A 21590-nucleotide genomic window follows, 5' to 3' on the forward strand; every position below is an offset into this window, starting at 1 on the left:
CCTACTCTCAAGAGTCCCAAATGCCAACTTGCCTCTTCTGAAAACCGTCTAGCTTGCTTTAGCACTACTCTCAAGACGAAGAAAGTGTGATCATTGTATCCCGACCATCAAGAAGTTACACTAGCTACCCCTTCAAGCACACATGTTCAAGACAGTGTACAGCACCTACAAAGTAGTCACAACCAAAACATTACTCTGCCTTTAAGAGAAACCCACCATCTCCAGAGGCTAGCACACCACCAGAAGCCACAACAGCAACAGTCCAGAAAGAAAGAAATGCAAGAGGGAAGGAAATGGGTAACACCATGCCTCTGGAACAAGTTACCAATGAAGATAAGGATGCCCTCCTTCATCCTACACTTCAGGAAGGACCTGAAGACCATACCCTTCAAAGAACATCTCACCAATCCGTCATCGCTTCATCAATGCTTCTCCCCATCTGTGCCTTCCTCCAAACCATGCCACCACTACCTATCCCAGCTCCTCTGCTACACCCCACTCCTTGCTTATAACACCCCCCAACCCCGAGTGTATTCTGCTGCTTCCCAGCAGGGCCTGAGCTACATAAATCCCATACAGACATCCAGAAGTATGCAATACATATACAATACTCTAAATACATATGCAATACTCTAAATATTGCTACAGATAAAGCCCTTTCCATGAAAACACAGTTGTAGAATATGGGTGTAGTTTTGAGGTCAGCAAGGTCCAGGGATGATTTGGTGCAGCTGAAAAGAAGTTTCCAGATGATGGAAATGATGTAAATGAATGAACCCAGTCTTGGTAATGTCACGTTTAACATTAAAAAGGGGCATATCTTGTTTCTTTCATTTATCACAGTTTTCACCACAGCACCATTTATGGGTCAGGTCTATTTTCCAGCCAATGCCAAGAAACCTTGCATAAAGTAGCATCCTATTAAGTATGTAGACAATAGACCAGGCTCCTAATTTACCATCTTGTGGATATGTAAGTTTTATTCCAGCCAACTCTAAATAGTTTTTCCTTGTGTAACAGATTCAATGGATGTATGTTATTTGGACCAACTGTAGTATTGCATGTTGCAAGTGCAATCAGATGCAGACAAGCCTTCCTTTAATGCACATTGGTTGATGTTCCCACATCACTCAGCAGTTGTGTGAAGTCAATATAATAAGCAGAATTTAGAAATGGGTCTGTTTTCTATACTTTATAGTTGGAAACTCTTGTATCAAACATCTCTTACATCTTAGATTATTTTTATTAAGCAGGGTTCTCTCCCATGTATCATTCAGATCATGCCATCTGCGCCACTGCATCCTCAGACTGATTAGGCAAATTGCCGTAAGCACCGAGATGAAGGGCTTTAGTAATGCCCCCTCCATGACAAAGCACTTAAGCTCCACAATTTTCTTCCAGACCTCGACTTCACCTTAATTACGGAAACTAAACAGACTGATCTGGTCTTTTTTTGTGCAAACTGTTTTGCTTAATTATAAAATCTGCAGTGAAATCTTCCAAAGCCTTCAGGGAGTGGCATAGCAATCACCACCAAGGACTGGTATCATCTCCAGCACACAGCCTTTTAATTACACTCCTGACAAATACTTGTTGTTAAAAGGTATGCTTGCCTGCCTGCTTGCCTACCTGCCAAGCTTTTTTTGCTCATTGCTCATCCTTCACCATGACCCTTTGCCAACACCACGGATCAATATATTCTACTTAATGGCGTCCTACGTATTCTTCTTGTTAACTAACATTTGGGACAAACACCACTTCCTGTCTGCCACTGACACCATCATTAATCTCTCGACTTACATCGATTCATTTCCTGCCCAACTCCCAACTCTAGACATACATTAGATCTCGTGTTTATACCCTCAGGTCTCCTTAAGGTATCTTCAAGTATTCCTTTTATTTGGTCAGATCACTCGCTGATCTCTAACTCTACCCATTTTTGGATGCAACTCTTGCCCACCCCGAATTCAGTGACATCAAAACAACTGGTAAATGCTTCAGGGGGAATAGTTTTCTAAGTGCTAACTTAACCTCTTCCTGGAGCCTAGTCCTTATGTTGGCCCATGAAGCATGTTCTGCTTGAATCCCCAGTTCCTTAGCAAAGTTGCACATAGGACTATCAAACCTCAGTGTTTTGTCCCAAAACCACTAAATGGTTTACTGCTGATCTCCCGTCACTAATAAGCAAATCTCACAGGCTGGAAAGGAAATCGAATTCATTGCCCAGTTTGAGGACCACATTAGCTTACAAATATCACACCTTTAGATTTACAAAGCTGCCTTCGCTGCTGCTAAAACATGATACTATTCTTATAAAATCTATACTTGCCATAATGCACAAGAAGTTTTTTCTCGCTCTGTTTCCTTTCCTATTGCCACCTCAAATACACCATTGTATTTATGCTTTTTTCTCTGAAATTAAAATAATTTACAATAATCTATTGGCTCTCCGTCCTTCAAGTTGGTTTCTCATTCTATACTGCTCCAGAAGGTGTCACCATCTTCCTCCACCCTTAGATGGCCTCATATTCTTTCCTCTGACAAGATTGTTAGCTATTTATCCATTAAGAGTGATTTGCCTATTGATCCTTCTTCCCGTAAGCATTCAAGCAGCCCTTCTTCTGAACCAAAGGTTCTTACATCCCAGAACCCTTTACAGGTAGCTCATGATAATGTGTGGAATTTCAGAACTGCCCCTTTTCCTAATCTGCCAACTCCCACATGCTAGTTTTTGAACCACCTGGATTAAAGTGGATCTCTTTGAGACCGACGGAGCGAGAGAGAGAGAGAGGGGACAGACAGTGGTATTGTGTTAGCTACAGAAATGTGACTGTCTGCAAATTGTCAGGAGTAGGAGTGCATGGTTGGAGGTTTTGCTTTATAAGGCCTACTAAACTTTCCCCTGAATAACCAGCTCACTTCTAAGCTCTCCTAGCATCTTACAATACACACAGAAAACTCCTACAGACATCTACCCAAGTCATACCCCATGAGCGCATCAACACAAACCAATCCATGGCTATGCTCTGCCCTTTTCAGCCTCATCACACCCTCACATATCAGTGGCTAAGTAGAATCAAAGCGCTGTAGATTATCAGACAAAACTCATAGAAAGCAGATTTGCACACAGGGACCAAGTACGTTGGAGCTGTGCCCATTGTAAGGAACTCATGGTGGCAACAGTAAAGACGGACACAAGTGATCCTAGTTCAAGGGGGTCTATTGAACGTTCTAATGGGTGAGAAACGCCTCATCTAAACCTAAATCTAAGATGGGAGCATGCTATAACCATCAATTAATAAGTCAGTCCTTGTGGCGTCTTGTCAAATAAAAAGTACCTATACTAAAAAAACTATTGCTAAGCCTTACTTCTAAACTACAAAAAAAAAAAAAAAAGGAGTGTGGGATAATGTTCACCAGAACAGAAAGAAGTGTTCACCAAATGTTAAGTCAGGATGGTATGGCTGGGTCTACCTTCCCCACGTTTGAAGCACGGAACAAGGTGGGACTCTCGAGCTCAGCACACTCCTTGGCCTAGTCAGTGCGAGTTTCACAGTTCCAGTTCAACAATATCAAAACCTTGTGACGCTAAGTCACTTCCTTGAAAAAGTCTCTTTTCCTTAGAAGGCCTCTGGTGTTTCACAATGACAAACAAACAAAATGTTCTCAGCGATCTTGCACCTTGGGCGATTGCTCTTCGCCCCCAGGATCACCTCCGTCAGGCTTGCATCCTCCTCACAGTTTGGGCCTCCCTCCGTCATGCTCACTACAGCCTTTCTGTAACAGTTCATGTATTTCTCATTTTCATCAGAAAGCAAGGTTTTCCTTCTCCTTGCTTTCTTTCGGCATCCCTCTGTCAGGTTCATGCTTGCCACATTCCACAATCTTATTGGAAAGCGGGGTTCCCTTCCCCCCTAGCTTTCCTCTGGCAACGGGTCAGAGACTTATTGTACAAAATATTTGAAGTAATCCTTGTAAAACCACTTTGACGCCATATGCCACCCTTTCCGAGGGCCTTCTGGTTCTTGTAGTTTCAAAACAGGCCCCAGCCTTTCAAATGAGTGCCCACGTGGCACAGGACCCCTCTGCACCTGGACCTCAACTGGGCTTTCTTTAAAGTTCAAACACACACACACAAGTTAGTTTGCAAATTCCTTGCATTCAAAATGTTGCTACTTGCAACTTTGGGCTCAACACAGCTCAGTTTGCTATCAGCTTCCTCCGACTAACCGGCTGTGCTGGACCCGTTGTATTCTCTGATCTCTGGAGTTAAGGATAGTACCACGGTAGCCAGCTTGCCTCTCCGCCTGCATCATCAATGCGGGAGGCCCCTTTGTACCGTTGATATCTCCTGCCCCGCGCACCAGCTGTAACTCCCGGTTTTATGATTTACATTTCGGAGGCTTCGCTGGTCTGAGTTGAAAAGGGCAAGGGAGATTCCCCCTTCATTGTCCTATCATGTCTCACCGCTTTTCTCTTCAGTTGGTACTGCCAGTTTGGTGTAGCTGTCTCCCCATGCGTTCGGGCCTTACTCAGAGTGTGCTGTCATGCTCCGCCTTTTATCCCTGTGGGGAAGGTAAAGGGCCGTCAGGTGTGCGTGGTTATTGTCAATTGGCTAAATCTGCCTGACCCGTGTGTTGGGACATGGCAGGTAAACAGCTCTGGTGTGAGTCCATTGCCTGTTACAGTGTAGGAAAGTGTTTTGTGGGAAGGGGGGGGGGGAAGAGCTTCTAAATATCCTACAGTGTAGGATGGGGAAAAGGTGTTACAGGGAAGGGGATACTGCGTCTCAACCCTCAGTGTCCCACTTCCACTCCCCGAAGACCCCTCGCCCATGTGATCCTTCCCCAAAGGTCCACCCCCAGGAACTGGATCCAATAGCGATGGCCATGGTCATGTCCACCTGGGCAACAGATCTCCGAGAACCAGCGGGTGAGACACCTTCAGGTTTCTCACACCATATTGACCTCTTTTGTGAATAACAGTTTTGAAAGTGGCATTGTCCTGGCTTTGTTCAAACAGGAACTGATTTTTCCTCTTCTTAAAAATCCAAAGCTTGACTGCCTCCCTACCTGCTAATTTTTGTCCAATTTCCCCGCTTACCCTCCTGGTGAAAACCATGGGAAAGCTTGCGACTTAGCATCTTCAGGTCTACCAACTACCTAAATGCACAACAGACAGAATTCTGTCGAGCTAAAGGCAGAGATTAAATTCTGCTGTCACTTTTAGATGAACGTGAGTTGACAGAAGATGTTGGTGGTGTCTCTGCCTTCATTTTACTCAATCCGAGAGCAACCTTTGACACAGTCGACCATGTGCTTCTACTCAGCAGTCTGAACACTGCCAGAAGTGATGATGCCACACTCTCACGGCTTAAAAATGTTCTTTGTGATCATTTCTAAGGTGCTTCTATTCTCGCTTTCTCCACAACTTTCTTAGCCACTACCTGTAATGTTCTACAAGGTTCATCCTTCTCTAATTTTTTCAATACCTATAGGCCCCCTCTTGCTACACTTATCCACTCATTTGGCCTGTATTTCAGATCCTATGTTGAGGTATGGATGGAAACGATGGCTCATTGAAAGCCAATTTACAAACTTCTTCCAGAGCCATTTGTTTCTGGATGAGTGCTCATCAACTTAAGCTGAACTCCAATTAAACTGAGGTTCTGGCAGTGGGATGTAGCCCAAATAGCTGGCAAGCCTCCTTCCGACTTCCTGGTATGGGTCTCTGCCTTACTCCAGTACCCTAGATCAAAATTCTGTGAGTCAAGCTGATCAGCCCCTCTCTTTACTGCCTCAGATCAATGAAGGCACAAAGTTCTGTTTCAGTCAATTGTGTATCCTTCTCAATGTCCTCCCTTTTCTCTCACGCGCTCCCACAATGGTGGTCACTGCCCCGATTTCCTCCGAATTGCTTTATGCTAGCTCTCTAGGCAGCCCTTACCTTCTGCGTAAAGGTGCCTACAACTTCTCTAGAATGTTGCCGTTTGCCTCCTTGTGGATACAAATGTACAATTGGTTCTAATGTATACTAGGACACTAAAGTAGAAAGAATAAGTTTGAAGCACAATGTAAGGATTTATGTGCCCACAATATAAGCTAGTATTGCCACAAAGTACAGACTCATGATGGCTGTGCCCAATAATATCAGTACTCCCACTGTGAGAATACACTCGTATTGGCTTTGCCCTATGATGCCAGTACTGCCATTGGCTTCACCCAATAATGCCACAGTAAAATACTGTTTAGCTTTACCCAGTAATGTCACTGTAAAAACACTAGTTGCCCAATAATGCTCCATTGCCACTTTTGTCATGATTACCTATAGGTAGAGATGCAATGATCTCTGTAGACCAGCTAGGTGCTGGCAACCAGCAACAGAGATGAACCAGAATCACAATTCAACCTCACCTTGCACAAATCTGTACTTCCCGAAGCATGGAATACCATTACAATAATGTGTCTGAAAGGTATCTGAAAAACCCAGCAACACAAACGAGAAAGTCTTGGACTCTGAATTGCATGCACACTGGTTTCCCAGTGGCTAGAAGAAGGCAGATATTTCAAAGGACTGCAACAGCCATAATGCCACAGCAATTATTGTGCTTTTGTTTCAATACAGAAACTCATGCAGTTTGTCAGCACTAGCTCCTCTCCTAACGTCCATGCCAGGGATTTCAACTACCCATACCTGTGACTGTGACCGTGACTATGTCATGCAATGTGTATCCCCCTGCGCCTATTCCAAACAGCTACTGGGGAATGTCTTCGTTTTCTGCACATTTTAAAGTGCATTCCGCTTGTGAATTTGAGATGTGCTTTAAAATTGCGCGAAAAAAACCTTGTTTCCCCGCAAAGGGGTGAAATGGGACATCAGAAAGTCATCATCTAGGATGCTGTGAGGCAGGCATGGATTCACAAGATAGGACACAGATACAAAGGTACAAGTTTCAACACCTTTATTAAGTTTGACTGGGGTTGGAGACTTCCTATCTGGCCCCAATTCTATAATGGGAGTAGTCTCGACAATCAAAGTAAAATAAAATGGTCCAAGTCAGTCAAACAAAGGAAAAAGTCTGTCAGAAATCTATATTTGCCCTCACGTTTCACAAAAACGAAGTGTGGGAAAATGTATGAAAATAAAGAGTATTAAAAGAATGTCAGAATGACAATGAAAGGGGGTCACCACTCCCTATCCCAAGTTCAGTTCAATGGGGTTCTTACAAAGTTCCTTCAAAGTGGATAGTATGCACAATTCAAAGATTACCCATGCATCTTTTAGGCTTCTCTCACCTATTTCAATGTCAATTCAATATGCATCACAGTTCTCTTCAATGGATTCTTTCAGGCTTCCCTCACCCGGCTTCAAAATTCTCAAAAAGATGTTCACAAAGTTCCTTTTTAGTTACTTTCACAGCTGCACTTGCCCGTCTTCAAACGCTCAAACATGGCTGAAACCCTTCCCCAGCCAAACCGCTTTGCTTATCAGAGCTCGGGGGGAACTCCCTTCCCCAACCTTTGTACTTCTCTTTCACAATGTTCACCTGTCGGAGACCTTCACAACCACATAGCATTATCACCCCATGCGTGACCACTCCGACAGCAAGGTCCTTATCAATCTCGCCTTGACAGACTTTTGCAAACGCACAGTATTTTCACCCCTATGTGTGACCACTCTGACAATAAAATTGATTTCTTAATGTCTGTGGCACTTTTTCCTTATTTCACAAAAGCATATAGTTCATTAGGATGGGTCCATGGCCACTCTGTTCCTCGTTTCACAAACCGTTCACATTTGCCTTTTGGGATCTCTGCATGCTCTTTCCCTCGTGCCCTTTCCTTCAATGGCTTTCAACACATTTCACTTTCATTATTCACTGTTATCTTTCAAGAAGCATTTAACAATGAGCCTTCTCACATGGCGCCGCTCCATTACTTTGTTGCTCATTGGCTCCCTTGCCAGCTAAATACATTTGAGCTTTTAGTTCAATGTCTTTTATCCTTCAACATGTACCTCACGTGTAACACTGTAGCTTTCACAATCATGCGTATCACAAACTAGGCTATCCTTTCATTGAACTCACTGGCTGCGATTGCTTTTGCGCATCCATCTGTTTTCAGCTCATCGAGGTCAGGGTCTTGCCCACCTGCCCCTCAGACACTCTCGAGTGGCCTTGCGGTCCCCGGGAAGAATCTAGCTGTTTGCTGGGGCATAGAGGAAAGGTATTACCTGGCCACTCTGCTCTCATCTCTGAATTCTCCCATCTTCTTGGAGACACGTCTCCCTCACCACGCTTTCTCCTGCCTCAACTCGCAGCCTTCCAGCATCTCGTTCTCCCTGGCCTGGTTCTTGGCAGCTCTCAGTGAGCCCTACATCTCGCCATCCAGCGTGCCTTCCTTCTTGGCCCCTGTCTCGCTCTGTCTTTCTGTGCTCCACATTTTATAGTTTGGAAAACGGTCCATGAGTTTCAGGTGTGTGATTTTAACTGAGTGCCTGACCTTATTAGTGGGACAAGGCTAGTACATGTTACTAGTGCTAATCTTCCTATTCTCAATCTTCCTCTTCCTTGTCTCGTAGTTGGCTGATAAGGAAAGGAGAGTAGTTATGAGAGTTGCAGTATCCCATAAAGGTAGAGGGAATATGGGGTAAATGACTGTCAGGAAATGGGGGATACCATGCCTCACCTTACGGTGTTTCTTCCCCACCCCCAGAGGAACCCCCACCAAGATGATCCTCCCTCGCTAGTTCACCCCCAGGGTATGGATCCAATAGCAATGGCCCTTTGCTGGCCTCCTGACTACATTGTGAAAAGCCTGAAGTTGTTTCACAAATCAAACATTTTAATGCCCTTTGTGGATTTGTATGCACCTTTTGTTGGTGCAAATGATGAGATGTGCATCTCATCACATGCACCAAAACAATGTGAGAATCTGCCCCTACTTGCTTATGGCTCTCCAATAGTGGAGCATGACTCAACTCATCAGTGTTGGACTGGGGCATAATATTGGCTCTGCAATAATTTAAAAAGTGTCCCACAGTCTCGACTTGTAATGGTTCGTTTTGTGAAGTCTGCATGAGTAGTACCCAAAGGGGAGATGATTGGTAAAATGAGTTGCAACTTGTGCATTTTAAAGAAAGTTTGTTCAGTAAAAAGGTCTAATCTACTAGCTGCCCAGTGAAGTAGCTCATCAAACTGGCCCACATTGCCCAAACCTACTGAACCTCACGGGCACCAGGCTCCTGCAGGACAAGTAGCCCCTTGCACTGCCACCGGGCCTCCTACCCACTCAGGGACTGTATCTGCAACCCTACAGTCTCCTGCCTCTCTGCACTTACTTGAAGTACCACCCTGGCAGCACTTACCACGTCTTGCCTTTTTACTCTCACCTCCATCCCCTGTGGCAATTCTCTTCCCTAAACCTCGCACTTGCACGATCTGAATGACACAAGGCCTAGTAAGATTGATTGTTTGTTTTGTCCTCCATCTGTGTACCCTTTCAATCATTCTATGTGCAAGTGACCTGCACAGCTGTTCATAAACCATGTAATGCAAATTGTCCAGGATATGATAGGTTATTTATAACGCGCTTAATACCCAGGGGTTTTTAAGCGCGGACCCGGGGATCGAACCTATGTTGCTCTTTGTCGTCTTGCTTCCAAGGCGAGCACTTGCCCCGGAATTATCCTCCCGAGACCAGGATCCACCTAGAATGCTTTCATCCTGAAGGGGAGCAATCTTAAAAAGTTTATGCCCCACGAAAATGGTTGGCTGTTTGGTAATCCGACATTGAACGATGTTTAACAATTCTGCAACTGAACTTCTTACCAGTGTGTCATGCAATTTATTTTCTAATCATATTTCCAACACGTAACGACCAAACATCTACTATTAAAAGATGCCGTTCAGTTGCAAGGCTGTCCACCTTGCTTGGCAAATAGGAGATGCAACAAAACATGTAAAATGCTGCATTGCTGTTTGATGTTTGAATGGTAGAAACACCCCAGTGGGACTAGTGGATGTCACATGATTTATATGCCCTGTGAAACCCGCAGGATGGCCGAGAACCCACGTGGTTATGCCATCAACAAAGCTTGTACCGTTAATGCATATCTTTCCTAGCTTTGCGCATTTGTAATGGGTTTTCTGGAATGATTAGTGCTAATAAATGAGGTCACTGTAGCTCAGAGTGTCTCTTGCAGAATACCCGGATGCGTGCCACTGCGTTAACATTGACTTTATACCGACTGCCACAGGCCACAGCACCTACTCGCTCAAGTCCTGAGCCATGACCCAGATGCTGCATATGCCAAATGGTGTGGCACCTGGATGCCACGCTGACCACGTTAGGCCCAGGACCAACATTGAACGGCATTTGTAATGCTTAAAAGGAGATTCACATGCTTGCATGGATTGGAGAGAGGCTTCCTGTATGCATCGGAAGAATTGTGCTGCATGGAAGCCTTGGCTGCATGGTGTGACTACTAAGAGACATGTGCGTCTTCCAAGCAGGGCTCAAGCCGAGGGCATGCGTGGGTGGACTGAGGCCACCCACTTTTTTTCAGACGGTGGACTCAGTCCGCCCCACCCGACCCCTAGCTAAAATGAACCTCTGAATGTCCTCTTTGGATCTAGGAATTAGAGCTGACCTCAGGGTTTGAACAGCAGTCGTAAAGGTTTGCTCACAGGCCGGGCATTTCACTACTGCACTTTACCTGACGAAAAATAGCAAACTAAAGGTGAAATGTCCCATTTCTGTACTGCAAGTTCCAGGGAAAACATTTGGGTTGGTTCTTGGAGTTTATAACATGCACACCTTTTAACGTTTTCAAAAACACCATTAGAAGCAAATATCCTCTCTTGATTTTCTGTGTGTGTTAATTTTATGAAAGGCAAATGCCATTTGTCCAGTGCAAATTGGGAGATCAAGCAAAGCCAATTTAATGAAATATGCATATTTCACCTTGATATGCTAATGCTAATTTCTGGTGACCTCACACCACATTGCGTTTGTTGAGTATCCCCACTTTAATTTTTAGGACTTCACCCCTGCTTCCAAGTGATGATCAATCGCTGGTGGACGAGAATAGAGAGGCGGTGAGAGCTCTTGCTTGGGGGAGATGGTGATAACATGCGTCAAAATCTTCTGAGGGATGCCTTTACTTAGTGAGACATTGACAATATTATTAAACGGATGACTTGTGTAGCCCGAAAGAATAAAAACACTCGCTTGGTTTATTGGTTTAGGTACCATGTTGTCCAGTGCAAGTATTCAGAGTAATAACAGTTCAAAAACCTTGCCATATGTTAATCATTTTCGTAATGACATGAATTGTTCACAACTTTCTTTCTCGATTCCCATTGATATTGATATTTTATTTCTATCGCACTCATACACGTGTTTCAGACCGCGACAAGGCAAGGGAGGGGAACAGGGGAGAAACAAAAGAACAATCTTACTAGGCCCAGTGACATTGAGAATGCGCAAGTGCATGGGAGAGGGGGGGGGGGGGGAGTGCAAGGAAGAGGGAGAAGCGGAAAGTGCAGAGCAAAAGGATAACAGAAATAAATACAAATAAATAAATAAAAGCAAACAAAAGTGCTAGTGCAGCCAGCAAGTGGCAAATGCTGAGTTTAGGGAAGCAGACAGGTTAGGTCAGGTAAGTGCAAGGAAGGAAGAGGGGTATGGGTACAGATACAGACCCCAGTGCAAGGGGTGGCCCAGAGGCAGTGCGGGAGGTTGGTAAGGTAAGCAGGAGCCTGGGCTCGGGGGACAAATTGTGGCCAGGTGCACAGTGCCAAGAGACACCAGATCAGCAGGGGCAAGGGGTTGGGGGGGAAGGCAGAAGCAAAGAGGATGGTCTTAAGGTGCTTCCGGAACCAGAGATGGTTCTAAAGTTTTAGAGTGATAGGGAGGCTGCTCCAAAGGGAGGCCCCAGCGGAAGACAGATCTACCCCCAGCTCGTTTCTTTGAAAAACAACTGACCCTGAGGGAGTTAGAGGAGCGAAGAGCTCGAGAGGGGAAGTATTTGCGGAGGGATAACTGAAGGTGTTTTGGACCCCGGCCTCAGAAGGTCTTGTGGACATTGCAGAGGGTTTCGAATTTAATCATGCATCCACTGGGAGCCAATGGAGAGATTTCAGAGCTGGTGAAATACGATCTCAGGTCTTGAGGCCAAGGACAAGTCTCGCAGTCCTGGTCTGGATGAGTTGCAGAGGGCGGAGAGTAGAGGCAGGTAGATTTAGAAAGGCTGCTACAACAGTCCAACCTAGAGAGAATCAGAGCTTGGGAGACCATGAGCTTCTGGGGCAACAAAAGCTTCTCCCATGAACAAAAGTGGAAAAGATGCACGTGAAGGATTAGCAGGAAACACGCTTCTGGACTAACAAACATGTCATAATGTCAGTATTGACTAATCTACTAGGCAAATGCAAGGGCACATTTGAATATGTACCACCTTGGTTTGCCACAGGCAGACTCCTGTGGCATATTGTCACATGGACGCATGGGCAGGACGATCCAATTATTATTGATTTGCATACTCCATTGAATACAGTCATGTTGTTTATAACTCATCATTGGTGTTCACCTCCCTTGCAGACAGAGACATCTAAGTGCCACTGGTGTTAGGATCTACGCACAACTTTACCTGCAGGTGGAAGGCCATGAAGCATCGCCATCAATGGGTACTGAAAAATTAGGTTGGAGTAAGTCCACAACCAAGGAACAGCATCCAATTTGCTGCTTCATTTGGAGATTTGAAAAGCTAACAAGAAATAGCAGCAACTTACTTGGGTCTTCTGTGTTGGTATCTATACTGTTAATCCCTTAGCCAGCTGCCTGGATTTAAGACTGACAGGGGAGTATGCAGGGTCAAAAGGTGGACCACCTGCAATTGTTTGGCTTTGATCTTTCGCAGCAAGGCGTTTGGTACCGACATTTGTCCTCAAATGAATCAATCTTTTTGGGAGATCTTCGGAGGCCTTTCTGGGGAGATGGCGTTGACCTCCTTTAACATGCTGTTCCAAACCGTTCTCTTCATTTGTAGAGGTGTGGGATGGACTTTTGCCCTAAACAGAAACTCCTCCTGGTGCATCCCTCCATTGACCAATGTTTCCAGAGCCTACCCGTCGACTTTTGGAAAGACAAAGAAACCGGCATTTCTCTTTTAAACAAGCTTACCCACTAATGAGAATGTGAGGGGTTTCCCCTTTTTCGAGAAGTGTCGGAGGTTGGCCAAAGAAAAGAAAACATGTCAAAAAGCTGGCACTGTACCCCATAACATAAGACAACATGCGTAATTACCACTGTATCCCATAAAGGACGACTCAGTACACATGAGTAATTTAGGGTTGTGCGTCAACACCTTGTGAGAAAATATCCATAACCAATGTCACTTTCAGTAAATGCATGCTACAGATCAAGGAAACTGTAGTGGCTGGACCAATATTTAACACAAAAAAAGGTGCGTTATTCCTCACCGACTCTACTGGCAAATGACCACGCACCCGAATCACTGTTTGTGGGAACATTCCTTGTGTTCATTTAGATGACTGTCTAGCGGTGCATCCGTATTCCATTACAATCTAACACTAACAAAATTGGTTCCCAATCCTTACGAGGTGAATGGGATTTACAATGCACTCCTGTGCTTTCTTTGTCTGAGCGTGGGTCTAAACACAAGCTAGATATAAAATAATGTGATTTATTGGTCAGTGCCCTCAAACATCTTCCCCCAAAATTTTAAATGTGCAGCTAGTTTGCCCAATGTTAACACCCAGCACTTGTTCGTTCAGCAGTACCCTCCAATGAGGCCTGTGAACACACCAACAAAGATGCATACTTGGCCAGTGCTACTACCATCATTGGACGCATTGTACCCCTTAAGTACCATGTAAGTAAAAGATCAGGACATTTGTGTATCTAGGAGTGTATTTTCAAGCCTTATTAGGTGCTGAGGCACACACAGCCTACCTAAATAAAAATTGCCAGTACCACCCAATTCTTCTGAAAAAAATCAGACCACTGCTAGATCAAAAAAACAGCACGATCATGGCCATGGCTAGAGCTACTATATTATCTAGATTAGATTATGGAAACTCCCTACTCTTAGGAGCAAACAGTAAATGTGTGAAACAATGCCAAGTAATCCAAAATAATGCCATCAGGACAATCACAGGAAGATCTTGGAGGGAACATATCACCAAAGAAAGGAAGGCGCTCCATTGGTTGGCTATGAAAGAGGATTACTATTAAGTCTCTCACCATGGTTCATCGCTGTTTATATGGCAAAGCTCTGGTTTACCTTAAGAAACAATTCAAGTGGTACGAGCCACCTAGGCGGCTCAGATCCTCCAACACAGGTCAATTGCAACTACCATAACGAAAAAGCAGCACGGCTTAGGCAAGGCTTTCCCGACCTTAAGTATCAAAAAATGGAACAAACTTCCCACCTCACTGAAGCTCGAATCCAACTACATCCTTATCAGGAAAAAATTGAAAACATTACTCTTCAAATAAATCCTGGAAGCAGGTCTAATCTATTATGAGGTATATCCGCCATCCATATCTTGTCCCGTCTTTCACTTTCTGTTGTCTTGTCTTTTTGAAAGCGCTCTGATGCCCGCAGGCTTTAGCGCTATACAAACAAATAAATACATTTGTAGTCCAGGGAAATTCAGTGATAGCCCTGATTAGGTTGAAATAATAGGTACTCATCTGTCGAAGTAAAGACTTCCCTGTGCAAATCTGCTAGGCTCGTTAGAGTTCTTCTTTGTTACTATTATTTATATCAAAAAGGGACAATACTACAGTGATTAAATGCCAAATCAACATACGAGAAGCAAAAGCAAAAAGCGTTCAAATCTTTACAATGAATATGGTAAGCGGTGTAGTGGTTCACACGAATTAGTAATTGTCTAACCCACACAGGGGGCGCTAGAGGGATAGAGGCCCTGCCCTCAGGGCCCTGGTCACCTCGCGTACCAGAGGGAGGTGGAAGGGGCATGCCCTTAGTCTGGCCAGAACCGTCTCAGGGCCAGGGGGACACTTAAAAGTCTGGGGTTGCAGTGACTCTGCCTCTTTGCAGTCCCGGACCAACACCCACCCAACTACTCCATAATAGGAATATTGGCACAGGTTCTTGATGTGAGGGTTTAATGCGGTGCATGTACTAACTACTTGTATATACCATTCCTGCTTCCATATCCCAGCAGCAAGGGCAAGAGCCCACCCCCACCCCCCAGGAACCGCACCTCACTCAAGGAGAAGCGAGCCCCAGTGACACCTACAATCCGCCTGGTGAGATCTCAGGGCGTGCATGCCCTACCCGCCCCCCTTTGTGCTGATTATGCCCACAAAGCCATAATCACTGACTCCTACACGGGGCACTTCCTCCTGAAGCTGCAGGATGGAGGTTGCGTGAACGCCTTTGTTCGTCGCAATATTTTGAGCATCACTGCAATTTCGGCAATGACTGCCATTCTTCAACTCGCTGAGAGGTTTACATGTTCCTGCCATCTGCGCTCTGATTGGCATCCCAATTCCTTATTGGTCAATCACACGCGCCGACAGGTGGAAGCCGGCCGCACTACCCAAGGGCCGCATCATAAGGGCCTGTCTGTGCCTGTCTGGGCTGTGGAGCCCGAAACGCTGCCCCTACCTATTGATATCGGCAGCAGCAAAGTTATCACTCTCCGCTGATGTAGGCAAGTGAGGACATTTATTTGAGACATACCTCCTTCTGATCGTAAACACAATCACTGCAAACGTGACTTCCCAGCTGCACCGGCAGCAACACGGCGAGACTTTTCAATGATTTCCAACAGCTATTACGCATGCATTAGTCATTACCCCCCTCTTAGCATGTCCATGACGTGATCACAGCCCCCCGCATTAAGTGTGTGCAGCGTGACATTGTACTACTCCTAAAGTATCACAGCCACCCACGCTCCCAAGAGTGTGCGCCTGCACAGTGCCTAGACCTATGCTGTGGAGCCTGAAGACTACATCCTGTACTATCAACGCCAGCACCACTCTGTGTACCTCTACTAAATACAGGCTACCCCACATAATACCGCATGTCCGGCAAGCATATGTGCTCAATCAGAAGTATGGTAACGCTCACCTCGGTCCAACGTTTAATTGTTCTCTCCAGCTTGAGTCCCAGGAACCTTGAGTCATAAGCTTGCTATAAAAAGGAAATCTGCCAAATATGATTCATCACACTGCCTAGCGTGATTAAACTGTATTAGGTATTACTTCTTTGCCTTAGCCTACCAGTCTGTACTGGAAAGTATCACACTGCTTAGCCTGCTAAACTGTAGTGGGAACGATCTCCCTGTTTTAGCCTGCCAGGTGGTACTGCCTATTACCACCCTGTATAGCCTAGCAAACTGCTCCGCACCATAAAAACGAAAAAGATGCTTAGCCTATCCCATCGATAAAGGCATCACACAAGGGCGATACTGCGCACACCAGCCTACCTAGGTACTCCCCTAGGGAACCACAAATGCCCATTCAACACCCTAGCATCATGCAACCCAGGCCAAGCTACCTTAGTACTGCAGGCATCTTGCATAGACCGCCCAACTCGCAGGACATTCCCCCCTCACCTTTCCAGCCCTCATGTTTCTGCCACCACACTACTCCACAGGGCCAGATGCCCCCCCCACTGTGGACCCTACCAAGGACCACCTAACACTTAGGCTATCCAGGTTAAGAAGTCGTACAGTGCATCACCACTCCCTAACTTGTCCCAGGCCAACCATTCTGAGGAACCAATTGCTAGGCCTGCACTGATCACACTTTGCAGCTGCCCCCAAACTTAAGCCTAACACACTCTGCCCGCTTCCCTTCAAACTCTTGCTCACCACCAATAGCCCATCACCATCCTTACCACCTAAGACACCCTTCACCAAACTCTGCAACTTCCCCACCTCACTCCAATGTGCACTGATTAACGCGCGCTTGCTCCCAGCTCACGCCCCGGAAATTCTGGACTTACTAACTAACCTTGAACTTGACATTCTCGCCATCACAGAATCTTGGCTGCACGAAGCAGCTGGACCTGCTATTTCCATAGCCCTTGCACCAGGCTACAGCCTTCTCTGGCAGGACAGACTGCTCTCTAAAGAAGGGGGGAGTAGCACTCATAGTAGAAGAAACTGTAGGTTTCACAAATTAACTCTCTAATAGGGGGCAACGCAGACTCCCCAACTGTCAAACTCGCCCTCTCGCACAACTGCACAAGTTCTATCCACGTTATCTGTCAGCCGCTAGGCACACTACTTGACTTCCAAGAAAACCTCCATCTTCTTGGTGAGAACCTTAAATCCACCACCAAATCCATACTACTGGGTGACCTAAATCTTGGCCTCAATGATCTGAAAGATAAACGAGCCAAATCTCTTGCCAAAACACTTCAGAACCTAGGATTCCTGCAAAGAGTCACTAACCCCACTCACTCCAAACGATGGGTCCTTGACTGGGTAGCTGACCACAACTGTGCAGCGGACATCAGCTCCAACACCCCTTGCCCGTGGACGGACCACCACCTTATTCGTTTCTCTATACCCAATACCAGCAAAATCACCAAACCCAACACCCCTTTGACACCAGCTCTAGCTAGAAGCGCACGTAACTTAACTAAGGACAAACTCCTGCCATTCCTTGAGGCTTCCGCACTCAAGCCACCATTCTCCAATCACCATATGGCTCTAATAGATCTATATAATCTAACGATCAAAAAATCAATCGATTCCATTGCCCCTCTGGAAAGAAAGGAAGCAAAAGCAAAGAAACTTGCCAAATCCTGGTACACAGCAGAACTCCATGAATTATGCACCCTCAAGCGCATAGCGCTCACTAAGTGCCAATCAGATCCTCAGAACTGCACCTTAAAAGCCTACACAAAACTTGCCACCCAATATAAAAAAAAGCCATCACTCTGGCCAAATCTACATCCTACAACACAAGGATTAAGAATGCAAAATCAGAGGCCAAAGAAATGTTTGCCATATTCAAGAACTGGCTATGCCTGCCCCCAGCACCCAAGATGTCACGAAAGACCAAGCCTGGTGTGAGAGCATTCAACAGCCATTCAAACAGCCATGCTCAATAAAATAGAAATGCTGCAGAGTAAAAGTAAGACTCACTACAATGCCCTGGACAAATCCCACTTGCCCACCTCTCCAATCGAACACACCCACATCAAGGTCAAGACGTGCTTCTCCTTCAGAGATGTTTCAGAGACTGAAGTACTAGCCTTCCTGAAACACATAAAACCCTCCAATTTCAAGGGCGATATCTGGCCTGCACAGATGCGCTAGCACCATTCCTGACAGCATTTATCAATGCCTCCTACTCATTCAGCCTAGTCCCACCATGCCATGAAGCGTGGTTCGCTCACTTTTTTTTTTTCTTTGTTTTTTATAAAAGATTTATAAAACACATCCTAGGACCCGGGCTCACCTAACTATTACAGGCCTATCACCATCGTACCATTCCTGCTAAAAATCCTAGATAAAGCTGCATACACACAAATCCAACAATTCCTGGAAGACAACAGCATCCTAGGCAAGAGGCAATCAGGCTTCCGCCCAGGTCACGGGACGGAATCGGCACGGTTAGATTTAAAAAACCAACTAGGTGAAATAATAGACAGACAAGCCAGCTCCCTAGTCCTCCTCGACCTGTCTGCAGCATTTGATCTTGTGGATCACAAGACACTCTGCAGACAACTCATAAACTCAGCACAATTCACTCCTGAAGCTACTGCATGGATCACCTCCTTCCTCGAAGGTAGAACCACGAAGGTGTTCTCAGACCAGGCATGTGCAGCACCCATCACCATCCATTGTGGAGTTGCACAGGGATCCTGCACCTCACGCACCATATACAATTTTTTCACCCTACCCCTTTTCAACAAACTGGACAATCTCTGCATAGCTTACACGAACTATGCCGTTGACACAGGTCCTTATACCATTCCTGGGCGACTACGAAAAAGATGCAGAAACACTGCGTAAAAACCTATGCCACCATCCAAGCATGGATGGCAGCAACTAGACTTTGCCTCAATGGGGACAAGACCGAAATCCTCATTGTAGGTGCCAAGTAAACGCTCAACAAAAAGAAAAAAACAGCACCTTTAACATAGACAGCACCGTAATCACTGTTTCAACAGCAGTAAAAACCTTGGGGGTATACATTTATTGCATCCCCTCCATGACTCGCCAATTCAGAGCCATTGCCTCCTCGGCGGCACTCACGATCAAACTGATCAACGCAGTAAAACCCTTCTTATCCACGCAAAACTGACTCTCCACAGCCACCATCGGGGCAAAACTGGACTACTGTAACATCTTCTTTGCTGGCACCTCAGTAAATAAATCTGGAAAAACTACAGATCATTCGGAACAATGCTCTCAGGGCAGCACTGAGCATTCCCAAAAGAGAGCACATCTCCCAAGCCAGGCGGTCTGCCCACTGGCTCCCAGTCAAAGAACGTTTTCTGTTCAAGACCTTAGCTATAACCCATAAATGCCTCTCTCGCACCGGCCCTTCCATACCTTTCAGAAAAATTAAGCAAGACCTCATCCAGACCCAAACGCTCGCACCATGCCAATCAACTAAATGTCCCCACTTTCAAGAGTGCCAAAGCTGGAGGATACAACTTCCTCTTCTGGTCTCGCAAAAATTGAAATGTCCTCCCTACAAACATTAGGAATGAGACATCTCACCTACCATGCCGCAAAGCACTCAAAACAAAGCTGTTCAATTAGCTCACCCCCACCTCACCTAACAAGGCCATAAGCAACAGCAGACTAGAGGATACTAAATGTCTCTCCGTGCCCCTATTGAACAAGGAACGCTCTAGACCACCGTGCTTTCAGACTCAGGGTAACTCCGCCCACCACGGCAATGTCAAAGTATCGGTCAACTGTTCTCTTTTCACTATGCAATTGTCAAGGTAACCATCAACTGTCTGCTATCTGGCTCAATGTAACCAAGAGCCACAGAGATGTAACACTGCCACTCTTATGCAACCAAGAAAGCTTTCTGTAACAGCGCCACGATGCCCCGCGCTCTTTATAAATGCAAATAAATAGGTGGTGTTGATTTGTTGCTAATTTTCTTCTGTCACAGGCGGAGTTACTGGGCGGTGCTAGCCGTGGAGGATTCACACTGCGGTTGCTGCTGCGAGTATTACCTGCTGCCCAAACAAGCCGGTTTGGGGTTACGGGCACCGATACCCTTATGGTACACTTGAGACTCCTTGACAACTGAATGAAGTGGACCCGGGGTATTCGCTGCATGCAAGAGCATGGGAGATTTACTAGCCTGGCAGTAAAGGCAACCAGAGGTGGTCGAACGCTAGGAAATAACTGGAAGTGGGTCACCCGAGGACAGTAAGGACAAAAAGAAATGGTGAAAGCCGGGGTTTTGGAAAGGGCCACCCAAAAGGCGTTATAGGCCAATTTACGATGGAGGCTGTGACTGCCCATTTTTGTTGACTCCAATAAATGTGATGTATTTTTTTCCACTTTATTAATGTCTCTGTGGTCTATTTAGGTATTTGGTAAGCTAATGTGGGTATTATGTTTGGGGGTGGGGAGCCAAAGCAGGGGATAGCCCTGCTAAGTGAGAGACACGACGGTGCACAGCAGACATTCAGGGACGGGGAAATTGTCCTGCGGGTGGACAGGAGCAGGATGAGCATGGTAAGGCCATAAAAAGATGAGGATATGAGGCTGGTTGGAGAGGGAAGGAAGTAGGCAGGTGGTTGCGGGCCATGTCCCTGTCTGCAAGCATATTGGCACTGGAAAACGGTGGGTGAACGTTGCGGATGTCTCTACTGTAGTAGAGGGGCTCTATATGGGGAGACTGGTGGAAAACGACACAAAGGATCCAAGCGGCAGGCCTGGCATGAAGTGTGTCATGGTGCTGCAGCGTTGAGCGGTCCCAGGAAGGCGGGTTTAGGCAAAATGAGCCTGCAGCAAAACAACATGGATCAGGTTAGGCTTGTAGCAAGACTCACTCTTGCAGCTTCCCCCAGGCTTTACATAGTCTCATGGTCTTGCTTCAGCAGTCTGAAGACTTTCCGCAGCCTTTCCACAGGTCACAGTGCTCAGCTGTATCGAAGTTTTCGTCAGACTGGCTTCAGCTTTGTCCGCAATCTCAGCAACCTCTGTAACCGGGACCCAAACTCAAACATATTTTCTCTTTGCACAGCCACTCCTATTGAAGGAGGTAGCATGCGCGCCCCTTTCTCCTCCGTGCACGTAATTGGGTTCTGCTCACTTTCCAGTTTTCTCGCTCCCAGATAGGGCCACATGATTTAAGATGGCCTTTCCGTGTTGCAAGCTTCTGCAAGGGTCTGTGGCTGCTCGTAGAGACCGCCACCGAGGAAGCATGGCTGTATAAACACAGCTCTGTCCGAAATCAGATCTACAGTCAATACAATTAAGCAGCTTCATTTAATTTATCATTTAAATTCCTATTTACAAAGTAAACATTGTCACACTTCATAGCAAATGTATGTTTTTCACAACCTGGCGGCGGGAGTCTCCAAGGTGAAGCAAATAA

General features: G+C 45.8%; 1 protein-coding gene across 3 annotated transcripts in view; it reads right to left on the reverse strand.

Annotated features, from left to right (window-relative positions):
• Positions 1-21590, reverse strand: part of OSBPL3 (oxysterol binding protein like 3) — a 1742686-nt gene that overhangs the window by 1244256 nt on the left and 476840 nt on the right. The window lies entirely within an intron of this gene.

This window comes from Ambystoma mexicanum, chromosome 2q (genome assembly GCF_040938575.1).
Source record: "Ambystoma mexicanum isolate Mex_15411 chromosome 2q, UKY_AmexF1_1, whole genome shotgun sequence".
NCBI classification, from domain to species: Eukaryota; Metazoa; Chordata; class Amphibia; order Caudata; family Ambystomatidae; genus Ambystoma; species Ambystoma mexicanum.